Below are 13,566 nucleotides of genomic sequence, written 5' to 3'. Positions count from 1 at the left end.
GAAATTTGGTTAGTGATCTGAAATAATGGGTGGCTGTAGCTATTTTTCCATGAAATAGAAGGTCAGAATAAAGGAAGGGTCGCCCATATTGGGTCTCAAAGGGGCTTCATTGGCGCTGAGTAGTTGGGCTCTCTGGAGTCCTTAAAAGAGCGATAGGAAGGATTTGCAGTCAATTTTGTCTGTTTGTTGTTATTGTTGTTTTGCAGAGTGTGCTAATGTTTTTCTTAATAGCCTGATTTAACTTTTCTATTTCTTCTGAGGATCGACGTCTCCAGGCCGAATGTAAGTGCCAGTGGACCCCAAGAGCCTTGCAGACTCCCTGTGTAATATGGACAGTAAAGGAAGGCCTTTGTAATGACCTGGGTACTCCAAATTGAGGAATAATCTCTTATAAGAAATTTTTGACTACCTACTGGGTTCTTTTAGTCCTGGTGGGAAAAGTTTCTCTCCAACTGGTAGAGGTGTCAATAAAGATGAGTAGCCCCCAGGGGTGGGCAAACTTTTTGACTCGAGGGCCACAATGGGTTCTTAAACTGGACCGGAGGGCCGGAACAAAAGCATGGATGCGCCAAAACCGGTTTGGCTCAGTGGATAGAGCGTCGGCCTGCAGACTGAAAGGTCCCAGGTTCGATTCCGGTCAAGGGCATGTACCTGGGTTGCGGGCACATCCCCAGTCGGAGATGTGCTGGAGGCAGCTGATCGATGTTTCTCTCTCATCGATGTTTCTAACTCTCTATCTCTCTCCCTTCCTCTCTGTAAAAAATCAATAAAATATATATATATATATAAAAAAAGCATGGATGAAGTGTTTGTGTGAACTAATATAAATTCAAAGTAAACATCATTTCATAAAAGGGTACGGTCTTTTTTTTTTTAGTTTTATTCATTTCAAACGGGCCTGATCCGGCCCCCGGGCCGTAGTTTGCCCACGGCTGCAGCCGGTTTGGCTCAGTGGACAGAGCGTCAGCCTGTGGACTGGAGGGTCCCGGGTTTGACTCAGGTCAAGGGCATATGCCTGGGTTGTGGGCTCAGTCCCCAGTAGGGGGCCTACAGGAGGCAGCCGATCAATGATTCTCTCTCATCATTGATGTTTCTAGCTCTCTCCCCTCTCCCTTCCTCTCTGAACTATATATATATGTTTATATATGAGGGCGTTTGATTGAAGTCAATTTGCCAGTCTTCTCCTGGGTAGGGTCCTCTTTGAGCCGGTTTTCCTAAAGGAGGAGGCTTGGGACCCTCCTCCTTTATTTATGGCACACAGGGCACACTTCTGACAAACCTGTCGGATGGTTTTCCTTAGGCCCTTTTTAGTAAAAAGACATAGACAGACTTTTTAAAACATACTCCGTGTAAAATGGCAAGAGTCATGTAACTTTTTAATAACTTTCCATTGTAGGGTTTGGAAGGTGAGTGAGGTTTCCCTGCTGGCGTCATTTTCAGTGGTTTGGATATATGTTGTTTGACCCAATTAATTTTCTCCTGGTTTATACCGAGGGGGTGGGGCCTTCTCTCGTCCCGTTGGAATTAAAGGCCCTAACAAGCATGTCAAACTCGCAGCCGGCGGGCCGCATGCCTCCTTTAAAAGAGTGAGGCACGCGGCCGAGTTTGACATGCTTGCCCTAGAAGGGAACCTTGAGTAGAAACCGCTCTTTTAGTAGCGATTTTGGCAAACGTATCTTTGTGTTATTTTTTTTATGTCCCTTGTAGTGTATAATTGTTTTTTTGGGGGGGGGGGGCAGATAAGTTTATAGTTTAAAGTAATTTAAGAATTGGAGGCCCATGTTTGATAGGGGTATTCCTTGTCATGAGGTATTTTCTTTCTTTCTTTTTATGTATTTATTTATTTATTTTTCTTTTTTTTTGTTTTGTTGTTGTTTTTTTCTTTTTACTAACCCTGAGGATATTTTTTCATTGATTTTTTGAGAGCGTGGATGAGAGAGGGAAAGAGAGAGAAACATCGATGTGAGAGAAACACATCGATTGGTTGCCTGTGCCCCCACCAGGCCCCACTAGGGCCTGGTCCAGGGAGGAGCCTTCAACCAAGGTACATGTCCTTGGCTGGAATCGAACCTGGAACCCATTGGTCCGCAGGCCGATGCTCTATCCACTGAGCAAACCGGGTAGGCCTTTTTCTTTCTTTTTACGTAGTGGGCCTGAGTATGAAGTATTAGAAATGCATATTCAGAGTCAATGTGAATATTGATTCTTTTTCCTTTTCCTAATTTAAGGGCTTTTGTTAGGGGTATTAGTTTAGTTGGCTGGGCAGAAGTCCCAGGAAGGAAGGCTCGGGCCTCAGTGACCTGTGGAGATGTGCCCATTGCGTAGCCAGCAGAGGACATCCCATTCCTGACGAAACTGTTTTTATTAGAGAACCGGACCTCGTCCACACTGTCTAGTGGTTGGTCCTTCCAGTCTCTCCTGCGGCATAGGTTTGATGGATAATTTTGTTGTAGGAATGGAGGGGCTCGTTGTCGCCTGCTGGGCGGGTGTTCGGGTGGTTGGAATTAGAGTGGAGTAGTGCTTTATCCTGACTCGGGGTTTTTTAGATATTAAAATTTAGTATGTTAGTATTTTGTTGTAAGTCAGTAGGGTCCCTTATGTTTTGGAAAGGAGTTTATCTGGTGGGAGGAATAAAGGGTGATTTTTGTTTAAGAGTAATTTTGGAGGCCTCCTCCCCTACAGAGCTAGCTGTTGCTGTAATTATTTTAAGGCAGTGAGGCCATCCCCGGGGCATGGAGTCTGAGTTTTTGGAGAGGTTCCTAATAGGTTGTTTTATGGGCCCTAGATTTTGGGTTAGAATCCCTACCGCTACCTCCTGTTTTTGAGTTGGAAAGGGTTTTGGGGTTTGGTTGCCCAAGAGCAGGCGCCTTTATTAGAGCTGTCTTTAATTGGGCAAACGTCTGTTTTTGTTTCTCGTTTTAGGGCAGAGGAATTTGCTCAGGCTCTGATCTGAGCGCCTGATAGAGAGGCTTTGCTATTTTCCCATGCCCTGCGATCCCTAGTCTACAGTATCCCATCGGTCCGGGAAAGCTCAGAGTTGTTTTCGGGTATTGGGATCTGGGATGTGTTATATGGCCTGTATTCTCTTTGGAGATAATTTTTGTTCTCCTGGGGTGAGAGTGAGTTCTAAGTAATTTATTCATTGTAGTGTTTGTGTCTTTTCTCTGGTTAGCTTGTATCCTCTTTCGGCAAGAAAATTTAGAGTCTTAGTTATATGTTGAAGGTCTGGTTTTTTGGTGGGGGAGTAGATGAGTAAATTATTGACATTGAATGACCTGGCCACCTGCCAGCCCCCTTCAAGAGAGAAGTTCTTTAAATCTCTTGTGAAGACCTGCCCAATAGGTGGGGACCGTCCTAGAAGCCTAGGGGCAGTACTGTCCAGGTGAGCTTGTTTAGCTGTTCATTCAAAGGCAAATACAGGTTGACAAGGTAAGTCTAATGAAATGCAAAGGAAAGCATTCTTAAGATCTAAGGCCAAAAATCATTTGGTCTTTGGGGAAATTTTTTTGAGGATTGTCTATGGACTGGGGATGAGAGCATGAATGGAGATTATGGCCTCTTCTATGACTCATAGATCTTGAATTAATTTATGTTCCCCATGTTTCTTTTTGACTGGCAAAATTGGTGTGTTACAGGGTGAGGTGCAGGGGGTTAATAATGCATGTTGAAGGCATTTCATAATTAAGGGGCATAGTCCCTCTCTCGCTTCCGTAGGCAGACACATGGAACAGGGAGACTGAGACGCAGCTGAACAAACTGGGAGAGCCACTTACTGCAGGTGCAGAAGGTCGCCTTCCTAGAGATGACATGGAGGCCTCGGTTGTATTTCAGCTCCAGACCCAGAAAAGCAACAGACAGAACCGGGGGGTTGGCAACACCAGGACCGGCTTCACTGACTGACAACCCCCTAACCTGACACTGACCAATCAGTGGAGACCAGGACCCTGGAGGAGCACACCTAGACAACCGAGTAATATTCTGCTGGAAGCCTCCTTTAATAAATGGTCCCTCATAACCACCTGGGCTCATGCTGAGAAATTTTTCCTGCATGAAGTCAAGAGCCCACACACTACCGGCTGGCCCTAGGCAGACCTGCCAAAGGCCAGGTCCCCTTTCCGGTAACAGGCTGATGGGCTACTGTTTGTGCTTGGGGAAGCTGGTGGGGTTTTAACTTTAATAATTATAGGATGTGTTGTTTGGGCTTGCCCAGGTATCTCAGAGGCCCTAACCTGGGGGTTTATTCTAAGGTCTAGATCATTTTTGAAGGTTCTGGGATTTTCTTCAGGGCATAATGCTAACAGAGCCGACCGAGGTAAGGTTATTTGGGTGCCTAATTTGTTTAAAATATCAAGGAGGGGAGTGGGGCATTTTCACCATTATTAGGAATTGACGTGAGAATGTAATTTAGCTCCAGAGACAATATAAAGGCAGAGTAAAATTTTTCTGGGTATTCCATTTATTCCCATTACTTGGCTAGTCCTGGAAGAGAGCTGTCCGAATAGGAGGTGAGCTCACAGTAAGAGGCGCCTGTATTTAAAAGAAAATGTGTGGTCCTATCTGCCACATCCAGGGTTATCCTTGGCTCTGTTCCTTTGATGATGATAGTTGATTCAGAAACCTGCTGAACCCCCTCAATTCAAGGCCAACGTGAGCTGGGATTCCGACCTGGAACCCCCCGGCCCTTGGGGCACTCCCACCTCCAATGGCCAGATTTTCAGCAGCAGCATAAAGCAGAGGGGAGGAGCTCCCTGGTCAGGCATCCTCTGGCCTACTGGATGTCCATGAAGGGGGTGCCCGGTCCCATTCCTAGCTTTTGGAGCTTTATTCAAATATCAGGAGTGGCTTGGGCTAAAAACGGATCCTTCACGATTAAATCTTTTTCTGGTGAATTCAGATTAAGGTTTGCATATTTTAGAAGAGCCTCCCATAGTCTTTCTACAAAGGCATTGGGGTTTTCTGTTTGCTCTTGGTCAATGGTGGCTAGTTTATTGAAATTGACTGGCCTACTCTTGCTAGCCTTTATTCCATATATTAGACATCCTAACAGATGATCCCTAGCCCAGATTCCATTTGGGTTACTGTAGTTCCATCCTGGCTCATTTGGGGGAACTGAACCTAGGGGATATGGCTGATTGATCATGTGTATGTCATTAGCATGCTGTATAACTGCTTCGCTGATGGTCTAACGTTCCCCAAGAGTAAGTGTTACATGTAAAAGAAACAAGATGATGACCGGAATGGCGAGCCAAGGTGTTTTCCCGGGGTCATGTCTTGCGACACCAAAGAATGAGTTACGCAGACCAGAAAATTTAAGCAAAAGTGTGGAAAATTTATTAGAAGAAGATTCAGACTCCCCGCAAAGGGAGGTTGTTTAGCTATTTCTATTGCTTATCTTTGGCCCTTATTAAACCAGTAATGGGCTGCCTGTTAAGGCCTTGTAGTACAGAGGTATATATTTGCCACAAGCCTGCTTCCATGTCTACTTGTGTCATCACCTGATTGACTTGTTTTTACCCAGCAATGGACCTGAACTTTCCCTGTTCCTATGTGTTCATACACCTTGTTGCTGCAGGCCCTCCCTTGGCTTCCCATGCCTCCCGCTTTGAATCCAGAAACATTTTATGATTTCTGCTTGTGTGGTCCCTGTGGTTAGGCTGCTCAAACTGCCGTGTCTGCCCCTGCGTATGTTCCACCTGCCTTTGTTTTCCCCTGGGCCCCTGCCTATGTTCAAGTTAACCCTCTTAGTGCCCCCTCCGATTAGGAGACCCCAACTGCTGTTGGGAGCAGGGATGACGACTGCTCTGGCTACTTCCTGCTGACAGTGGGCGTTGTGGGGAGCAGTTGTCAGGTCCCATTGGAGGAAGCCGGTCTAGGGGTCCATAGTAAAAGGCAGTTGAATCCATCTGGGGTTACATTTGGAGTTTTATAGCCTCTATGCGAGAAAAAACAAAATGTATTAGGAGGTTTAATGAGGGCCAAAGACAAACAATAGAAATAGCTAAACAAAGGGCTGAGAAAAGGGACTAGCCAGCTTCTTAGGGATGGGATTATTTCTTTAATTTGCTGTAAGTCCTGTATGGAAAACAATACCTGGACCAGGCTGGGTCAAAACTATTCCCCTGCCATTGCCTGGAGAGGGCAGATGGTACTCAGGGGGCCTGGGTGTCTGAGTCCCCTTTGGTCCTGGTGGGACTAGTCCTTCCAGGGGTCTTGTATTTTAAGGAGGACAAGATGGCTTAGGTGTATTCTGTGGGCCACCAGGCCCTGTCATCTTCTTAGGGGTTTTTGATTCTCTGGTATTGTTTTTGGGGCAAGGCTGTCAAGAACTAGGGTTCAATATTGCATTGCTGACATAATTTTTATTGTTTCTCAAAGTAAAGAAAGCCTAGATATACGAGACCTTAAACTACTTCCCTTCTCCCATATGGAAAAGATTTAATTGCGAAAAGGTATTGTAGTTAATACTTCCCTCTGGGGCCATATCTCTCTATTTTCCAGTTGATACTGAGGCCATGTTTGGGTACAAAAAAAAAAAATCCAGTGTTTCTTCATAAGGGTCTGAGGGTCGAATGCATCCCACTGTTTAAGAATACAGCCCAAAGGGCTGTCTGCACGGGTGTGGACAAAGTGCTTCCCATCTGTAAGAAAACACACAAAAGGATGTCCACCATCCTCTGTGATCCTCCCTTCTCTGTTTGGGGCATCCCCCTCCTAGATGAGGGATGTGAGAGAGTGCCTCTTTGTGTGCAACCACAAAAGAGGCTCTGCCGGACTAGTTGCACTTATTGGCATGATGAGGTCTAGGGTGAGAAAACCTGTTAGTGTGCACCCACAAACAGAACTGACCCACTGGACTGTGCGCTCTTACCGGCGTGGTCCTACCAGGCACCCATCCTGCCCCATATGTGGGGAAGCATGTACTAACGCATGATTGAAAGTGTCTGAAATGGTTTCAATGTTTTTGAAGTACCCACTGAGTTTCCCAAAGGAGTTGAAAAAGAAGGGCCTCTAGGCTGAGGGCTGGGAGAGTTCAGCCAGTACCCATAGCTCTGGACTGGCCAGTACCCAGAGCCCGGGAAAAGTACAAACAACTTCGGTCTTATTCCTATGTGTGCCCTCACTATCAAAAGACCTATCTTTTCATTCTGGTCTCCCCAGTGTGTCAGCAATGAGGTTCATATGTGGAAAGTAAGGACTAGGACTTTACATCCACTGTTGAAGTAACTCCTTACTGGAAAAGGACTAAGCAAATCTCACGTTAAAGGGGGTGACATTTTTCTTCAGAGCCAAGAAATCCTTGTTCTCTGTCAGAAGGACGATGAGGCCTGAGCACGGAAGGAGGTGGCGATGGTATTTAGAGGTGGTATTCCCTGTGTGCGAGTAGGGCTTGTAACCTGGTGGAGCCAAACTTAACAACAATTATAACAAACTAGGGGCCCAGTGCACAAATTTGTGCACCCTGAAAGGAACTGTGGGCCGTGACGCTGCAGTGGGCACAGTGGTGGGTCCAGCCCATCCTCTAGCCCCTGCCTGACCCCTCCCGTTATGGCCCCTGTTCCCCTGTCTACCAGCAGCCCTGCTCCCGCCATCGCCGCTCCCACACGCTGATGGTGCCTGCCCCACTCACACCCGCTGACGGCGCAGAGCGATTGGGTCCGGCACCAGCAGTGGGTACGAGTGGGGCGGCACCATCACCTCTGCTGCCCCAATCGCCTCTCAGGAGCAGGGGGAGGTGGAGAAGCCCTCAGGGGCAATTGGGACCAGTGCCTGGCACAGGCAGCGGTGCAAGCAGCGGCTCTGATGCCAACAGCAAGTGTGAGCGGGGCTGTCGCCAGCAGCAGGTGTGAGAGGCAGCTGCCTGCCCCGATCGCCCCTCAGGAGCAGGCGGAGGTGGAGAAGCCCTCAGCGGTGATTGGGACCAGCAGCCGCCACTCACACCCACTGATGGCACTGAGCATTTGGGGCCGGCACTGGGCACTGACAGTGGGTGCAAGCGGCAGCTCTGGCACCAGCAGCAGGTGCGAACGGGGCTGGCACCACCAGCAGGTGTGAGCACCAGGGTGGGACTGCGGTGCACAGGAGCAAAGAATTTTCAGTAACCACCAGAGATTCACCCTGATGACAGCGACCAGCACCCCGCCTTGGTCTGGCGCCCCTGCTCACCTACTCCACCATCCCGCTATGGCAAAAACCCGCCATGTTCCATGCTCTGCCACCTGCTGCCGATGCCCACCATGTTCCACGTGCACCCCTTGGTGGTCAGCACATATTATAGTGACCAGTGGTTCGATTGTTCCGCCATTTGGTCTATTTGCATATTAGGGTTTTATATAGAGAGATGGTACAAGCATTTTAGTGTTCAATGATTCCAAGGCAAAAAATGGGAGAAAAGCAAGTATTAGTCTGGAGTGTTATAGCTAGCATTCAAGAAAACTAGACAAACTTAGGCTTCAGTTTAATTCATAGGTGAAAGATGAAACGTTGAAATAATTAATTGGAATCAACTGACAATTGTGTATTATAAAGTCTGTTGAAATATAATTTCTCTCCCCAAAGCCACCTCCATTCTTATTAAAGACCAATTCACTTATTGCACTAAGTCTAGTTTTAACTTGGCCTGAGTGTTTGCATGAACACAAGAGCAGTAACTGACTGTCCAGGCCCTTTTAAAATCTGTTTTGCTGGAATCTCATGATCAAGCTTTAATGAGCCCCTCTGGGCAAAGAAGCTGAGCCACCTAGCTGCGATCAGGCTTTGCCTGCAATCCCTGCAGATTTGGGGTACAGTCCTCAAGTTTTTGAGGTTCCCATGGGTGTCTTGAGGTCCTTCTCAGGCCATCTCTCTGGAAAGTAACCTTCGTTCCTTACCTGGAAAGACTGCCATAAACCACATGACCAAGTGAGGCACCAGGCTATTCTCCAAGGGGCCTACACTGGCTTCAAGTCCTCCGGTGACATCCAGAGTCCAGGCATGACTCTCTCAGACATGGCACCCCAGCAAAATCTTCGTTAATAAAACTATTATTGGAAACTGGTCTTATGGAACCCATGTGAAGAAACGCATTGCCATGACTCATTTATTCTTGAGGGATTAGGTAGGGAGAAAAATATACAATTTACCAAATTGTTTTGTTTCCTTGTATCTGAAAAACAAAGTTCAAAAATTAGGAATACCTTTAACAAAAGTCACAAAATCTGCATTTTGCCTTCTCACACAAATGAATTTATATGAGAGACCTTGACGGCTCTGTGAAAAGCCAATCAATCAAAGCAATCAAGGTATGTATCTTCATTGAAAAAGCAAAGCAAGTAAACCTATACCTCTGGCTCATGAAGCATAAACAGGCCCCCAACCAATCAGAAGAGTAGGCCGGGTGGGGGTCCAATACACCATACACCCTCCTGTCTGCAGGTCTCTGCTGAGTATGTTGGTGTAGATTAAATCTCAAGACTCCCCATTATTTTGTTGTAGTCTTTTCAGAAATCCTGAGAAGTAGCTGGCAAACTTTCCCTTGCCAAGCCTTGACACTGCCGGCCTCTCTGCCTGGGGAGTAAAACGGCCTTTTTTTCTTTCCTCTTCACCCCTCCCTTTCGGCAGGGAGGTTTTTATTTATTTATTTGTTTGTTTATTTATTTATTTTTAACCATGTGCTTTGTGCCCTTGGCTGGGGAAGGTAATGGTTGTTAGTTACAAGCTGGTTGCAAGTTGCCCAACAGTGTTTGGCTTTGTTTCCTTGTAACATTTTCCCTTGTAAACATAATTTTCACAAACCTTTTTATAACTTTTAGGAATAACTAGTTTTCAAACTGCATCTCTATGCATCATGCCTTTTATTACCAAAGTCACATAATTTCCAATTAATAATTCTTAGAAGCTTCAATCCTCAATAACCAAGACAAGCAAACAACCAGCATTTCTTAGATTGACACCCATGAACATATTTTAAACAGACTTAGTTTCAAAGCACACTTTCCATAAAGCAAAAGACATTATAACCACTCCAAATCCACCTTGCAGACTTTTTGCAGTATAGATAAAAGCAAGCGATCCAGCAATCAAAGCTGTAATGCGTGAACTTGATCTGCACACATGGCTAAGTATTCCCCAGAAACCTGTATTTTATTTTTTTATTTTTTTAATATATTTTATTGATTTTTTACAGAGAGGAAGGGAGAGAGATAGAGAGTCAGAAACATCGATGAGAGAGAAACATCGATCAGCTGCCTCCTGCACACCTCCCACTGGGGATGTGCCCACAACCCAGGTACATGCCCTTGACCGGAATCGAACCTGGGACCCCTCAGTCCACAGGCCGACGCTCTATCCACAGAGCCAAACCGGTTTCGGCTAGAAACCTGTATTTTAAAGGTGGCCAGACTTGAGTTTTTGACCAGGTACTTGCATTTCAAAGGTCATAGGGACCACAGGAGAGCACTGTTGTAAATCCAAACCCTGCAGTCCTCCTCCATCCTGCCTGGTGATCTACCACCCTACTGTGTGGAAAATGCCCTGATCTACCTCCCCATCCTACTCCAAATCCTTGCCAGCGTATGGCCTGACTCCCCTAGCATCCTACTGAAGACCCGAATCCCCTCTGATCCCCGCAAGGTCACTGCAAGGAGCTGGAAGAAATCAGGCCTGTGGGGGTCAGGTGCAAGGAGGCACTGAGGAGATGAGGGAATCCTCCGCTCACGCATGGCTGGGTCCATCTGTGGTAGGGGACACCCAGATGGCAGATCAACCAGCCCAGGCCAGGATCTGAAGAATTTAGCGCCCCTCTACCCTCAACTCGGGCAGGAGGAGGAAAAAGCAGGAAAGTTTGAGCAGATCTTTGGCAATAGAAATCCAACATTTTGATTTCTGCATCCCTTGCCCAAGGGTTGGTTTTGGTGAAACCCAATGACCTTTGGGCAGTTGGACAAAGGCACCAGAGTGCTGGGAGAGGGGCATTGAAGGAAGGCCTAGCCTCAGTAAGATTTTCTCACAGAGAGCTTCTCTCTAGTTTTCTACAGTAAAGAATGCATCGTGCCAGCCTCTCGATGCTGCACAGATGTGTTTCTCAAATGATGTCCTGTGTCAGCACCTCAGCTGTGGGGTTAGGGGAAGAATGTGGAGGGTGGGCATCATGATACACAGCTAATGGGAAGATTCTGGAGTAGACACTTCAAAATGCTATTGCAGGTATCCTGGGGGTACAAAGGGCCAGTCACAGGAGTGGGGGATGAATAACATAAACTGATGAACAAAAATAGAGCCAGAGTCATAGCAGCATTGAATAGACCATCCAACCTAAGAGAGAAAGCGGGTGGGGGGGTAAGAGATCAAACAAAGGACTTGTATGCATGCATATGAGCATAATCAATGGACACAGACAGCAGGGGGTGAGGGCATGTGCTGGGGGTTGGGAGTGGCTGGGGAGAGGTCAATGGGGGAAAAGGGAAACTTACGTAATATTTTAAACAATAAAGAATTTAAATTAAAAAAAAAAAAAAAAAAGGAGTGCCCTAGCTGGTTTGGCTCAGTGGATAGAGCGTGGGCCTGCAGACTGAAGGGTCCCAGGTTTGATTCCAGTCAAGGGCACATGCCTGACTTGTGGGCTCAATCCCCAGTAGGGGGCGTGCAGGAGGCAGCCAATCAATGATTCTGTTATCAGTGATGTTTCTCTCTCTCCCTCTCCCTTCCTCTCTGAAATCAATAAAAACATATTCAGCTTCCTCTCGCCAGGCGTCCTCGTGGGAGTGACATCATCTTTAAACCCTGCGTGGCAATCCCTGACGCACCGCTGTGATGCCCAGGGAAGACAGGGCGACCTGGAAGTCCAACTACTTCCTTGAGATCATCCAACTCCTGGATGATTATCCAAAATGCTTCATTGTGGAGCAGCCAATGTGGGCTCCAAGCAGAGGCAGCAGATCCGCAGGTCCCTCCGCAGAAGGCTGGGGTGCTGATGGGCAAGAACACCATGATGCGCAAGGCCATCCGAGGACACCTGGAGAACAACCCGGCTCTGGAGAAACTGCTGCCTCAGATCGGGGGAATGTGGCTTTGTGCTCACCAAGGAGGACCTCACTGAGATCCGGGACATGCTGCTGGCCGATAAGGTGCCAGCTGCTGCCCGTGCTGGTGCCATGGCCCCATGTGAAGTCACTGTGCCAGCCCAGAGCACTGTTCTGGGGCCAGAGAAGACCTCCTTCTTCCAGGCTCTAGGCATCACCGCTGAAATCCTGAGTGATGCACAGCTGATTAAGACTGGAGACAAAGTGGGAGCCAGCGCAGCCACACTGCTGCACATGCTGAACATCTCCCCCTTCTCCTGTGGGCTGACCATCCAGCAGGTGTTTGACAACGGCAGCATCTACAGCCCGGAAGTGCTTGACATCACAGAGGAAACTGCATTCCCGCTGCCTGGAGGGTGTCTGCAATGTTGCCGGCGTATGCCTTCAGATTGGTTACCCAACTGTTGCGTCAGTACCCCATTCTATCATCAATGGGTACAAGTGAGTTCTGGCTTTGTCTGTGGAGACTGATTACACCTTCCCACTTGCTGAAAAGGTCAAGGCCTTCTTGGCTGATGCATCTGCTTTTGTGCCTGCTGCCCCTGTGGCTATGGGATTTGGTCTCTTTGATTAATTACCAAAAAGCAACCAGCTCAGCCAACTCTATTTGAGAAACAAGGAAATAAAGCTTACTTCTCTTAAAAAAAATATATATATATACATATATATTTTTTTTTTAAAGGAGGGGACTTTCTCTAATTAATGGGATTTTCAAAGAGGCTTTAATTCCTACTATTACTCGAGATTCTAGATGATTCCTGTCCCAGAGAACTCCCCATCTTCACATCTCAGTAATGTGCAGCACGGCAGCAAAGCCTGCAGCTTATACTAAATAATGAATGACTAATACTTAGGATCTTGATAGTGAGGCAACTGTAGAGATAAGGAGGCCAGTGGGTACCTCTAAAGCCGCGGTTCTCTGTGGGTCGAGACCCCTTTGGGGGCCGAACGACCCTTTCACAGGGGTCACCTAAGACCATCAGAAAACACATAATTACATGTTGTTTTTGTGATTAATCACTGTGCTTTAATTATGTTCAATTTGTAACAATGAAATTGGGGGTCACCATAACATGAGGAACTGTATTAGAGGGTCGCGGCATTAGGAAGGTTGAGAACCACTGCTCTAAAGGATGGGGAAAGGCCAGTGTCTCAGGTGGTTGGGTAGAATGTCAAATAGATGCTCTTTGGCCATTTTCATCATTTCATCCAAAGGCATTTAAGATAATGGAGAACTACTATCAAGGGTGTCTTTTCTCCCTAGGGCCTGGGGTGGAGAGTACAGGCTGGCAGGATGATCCAGGGCCTGCATGAGAAATGAGCTACATCTACATGCAGCCTCATACCCCACATGAGCTCCTGAGTGGGACCAGACAAGGACATTATTGGGAAAACCAGCAAACTCCAAATTAAGCTTGAAATTTAGCTAACTGTCAAGTCCCAGTGCTGGCTTCTGAGTTTTGACCGATGTGCCATGGCCATGGGAGAGGAACACACAAGAACTACTGGG

At 47.0% G+C, this 13,566-nt stretch overlaps 1 pseudogene across 1 annotated transcript; it reads left to right on the top strand.

Moving 5' to 3' along the window:
* The first annotated feature begins 11,787 nt into the window (after positions 1 to 11,787).
* LOC308531427 (large ribosomal subunit protein uL10-like) lies at positions 11,788 to 12,630 on the top strand (annotated as a pseudogene). Its single transcript has one exon. The product of its transcript is annotated as a large ribosomal subunit protein uL10-like (transcript).
* Positions 12,631 to 13,566: the final 936 nt, after the last annotated feature.

This window comes from Myotis nattereri (assembly GCF_964212035.1).
Source record: "Myotis nattereri genome assembly, chromosome: 15".
Classification (NCBI taxonomy): Eukaryota; Metazoa; Chordata; class Mammalia; order Chiroptera; family Vespertilionidae; genus Myotis; species Myotis nattereri.
The sequence above is the reverse complement of the archived record's forward strand: the minus strand, read 5'-3'. Positions and strand labels throughout refer to the sequence as shown.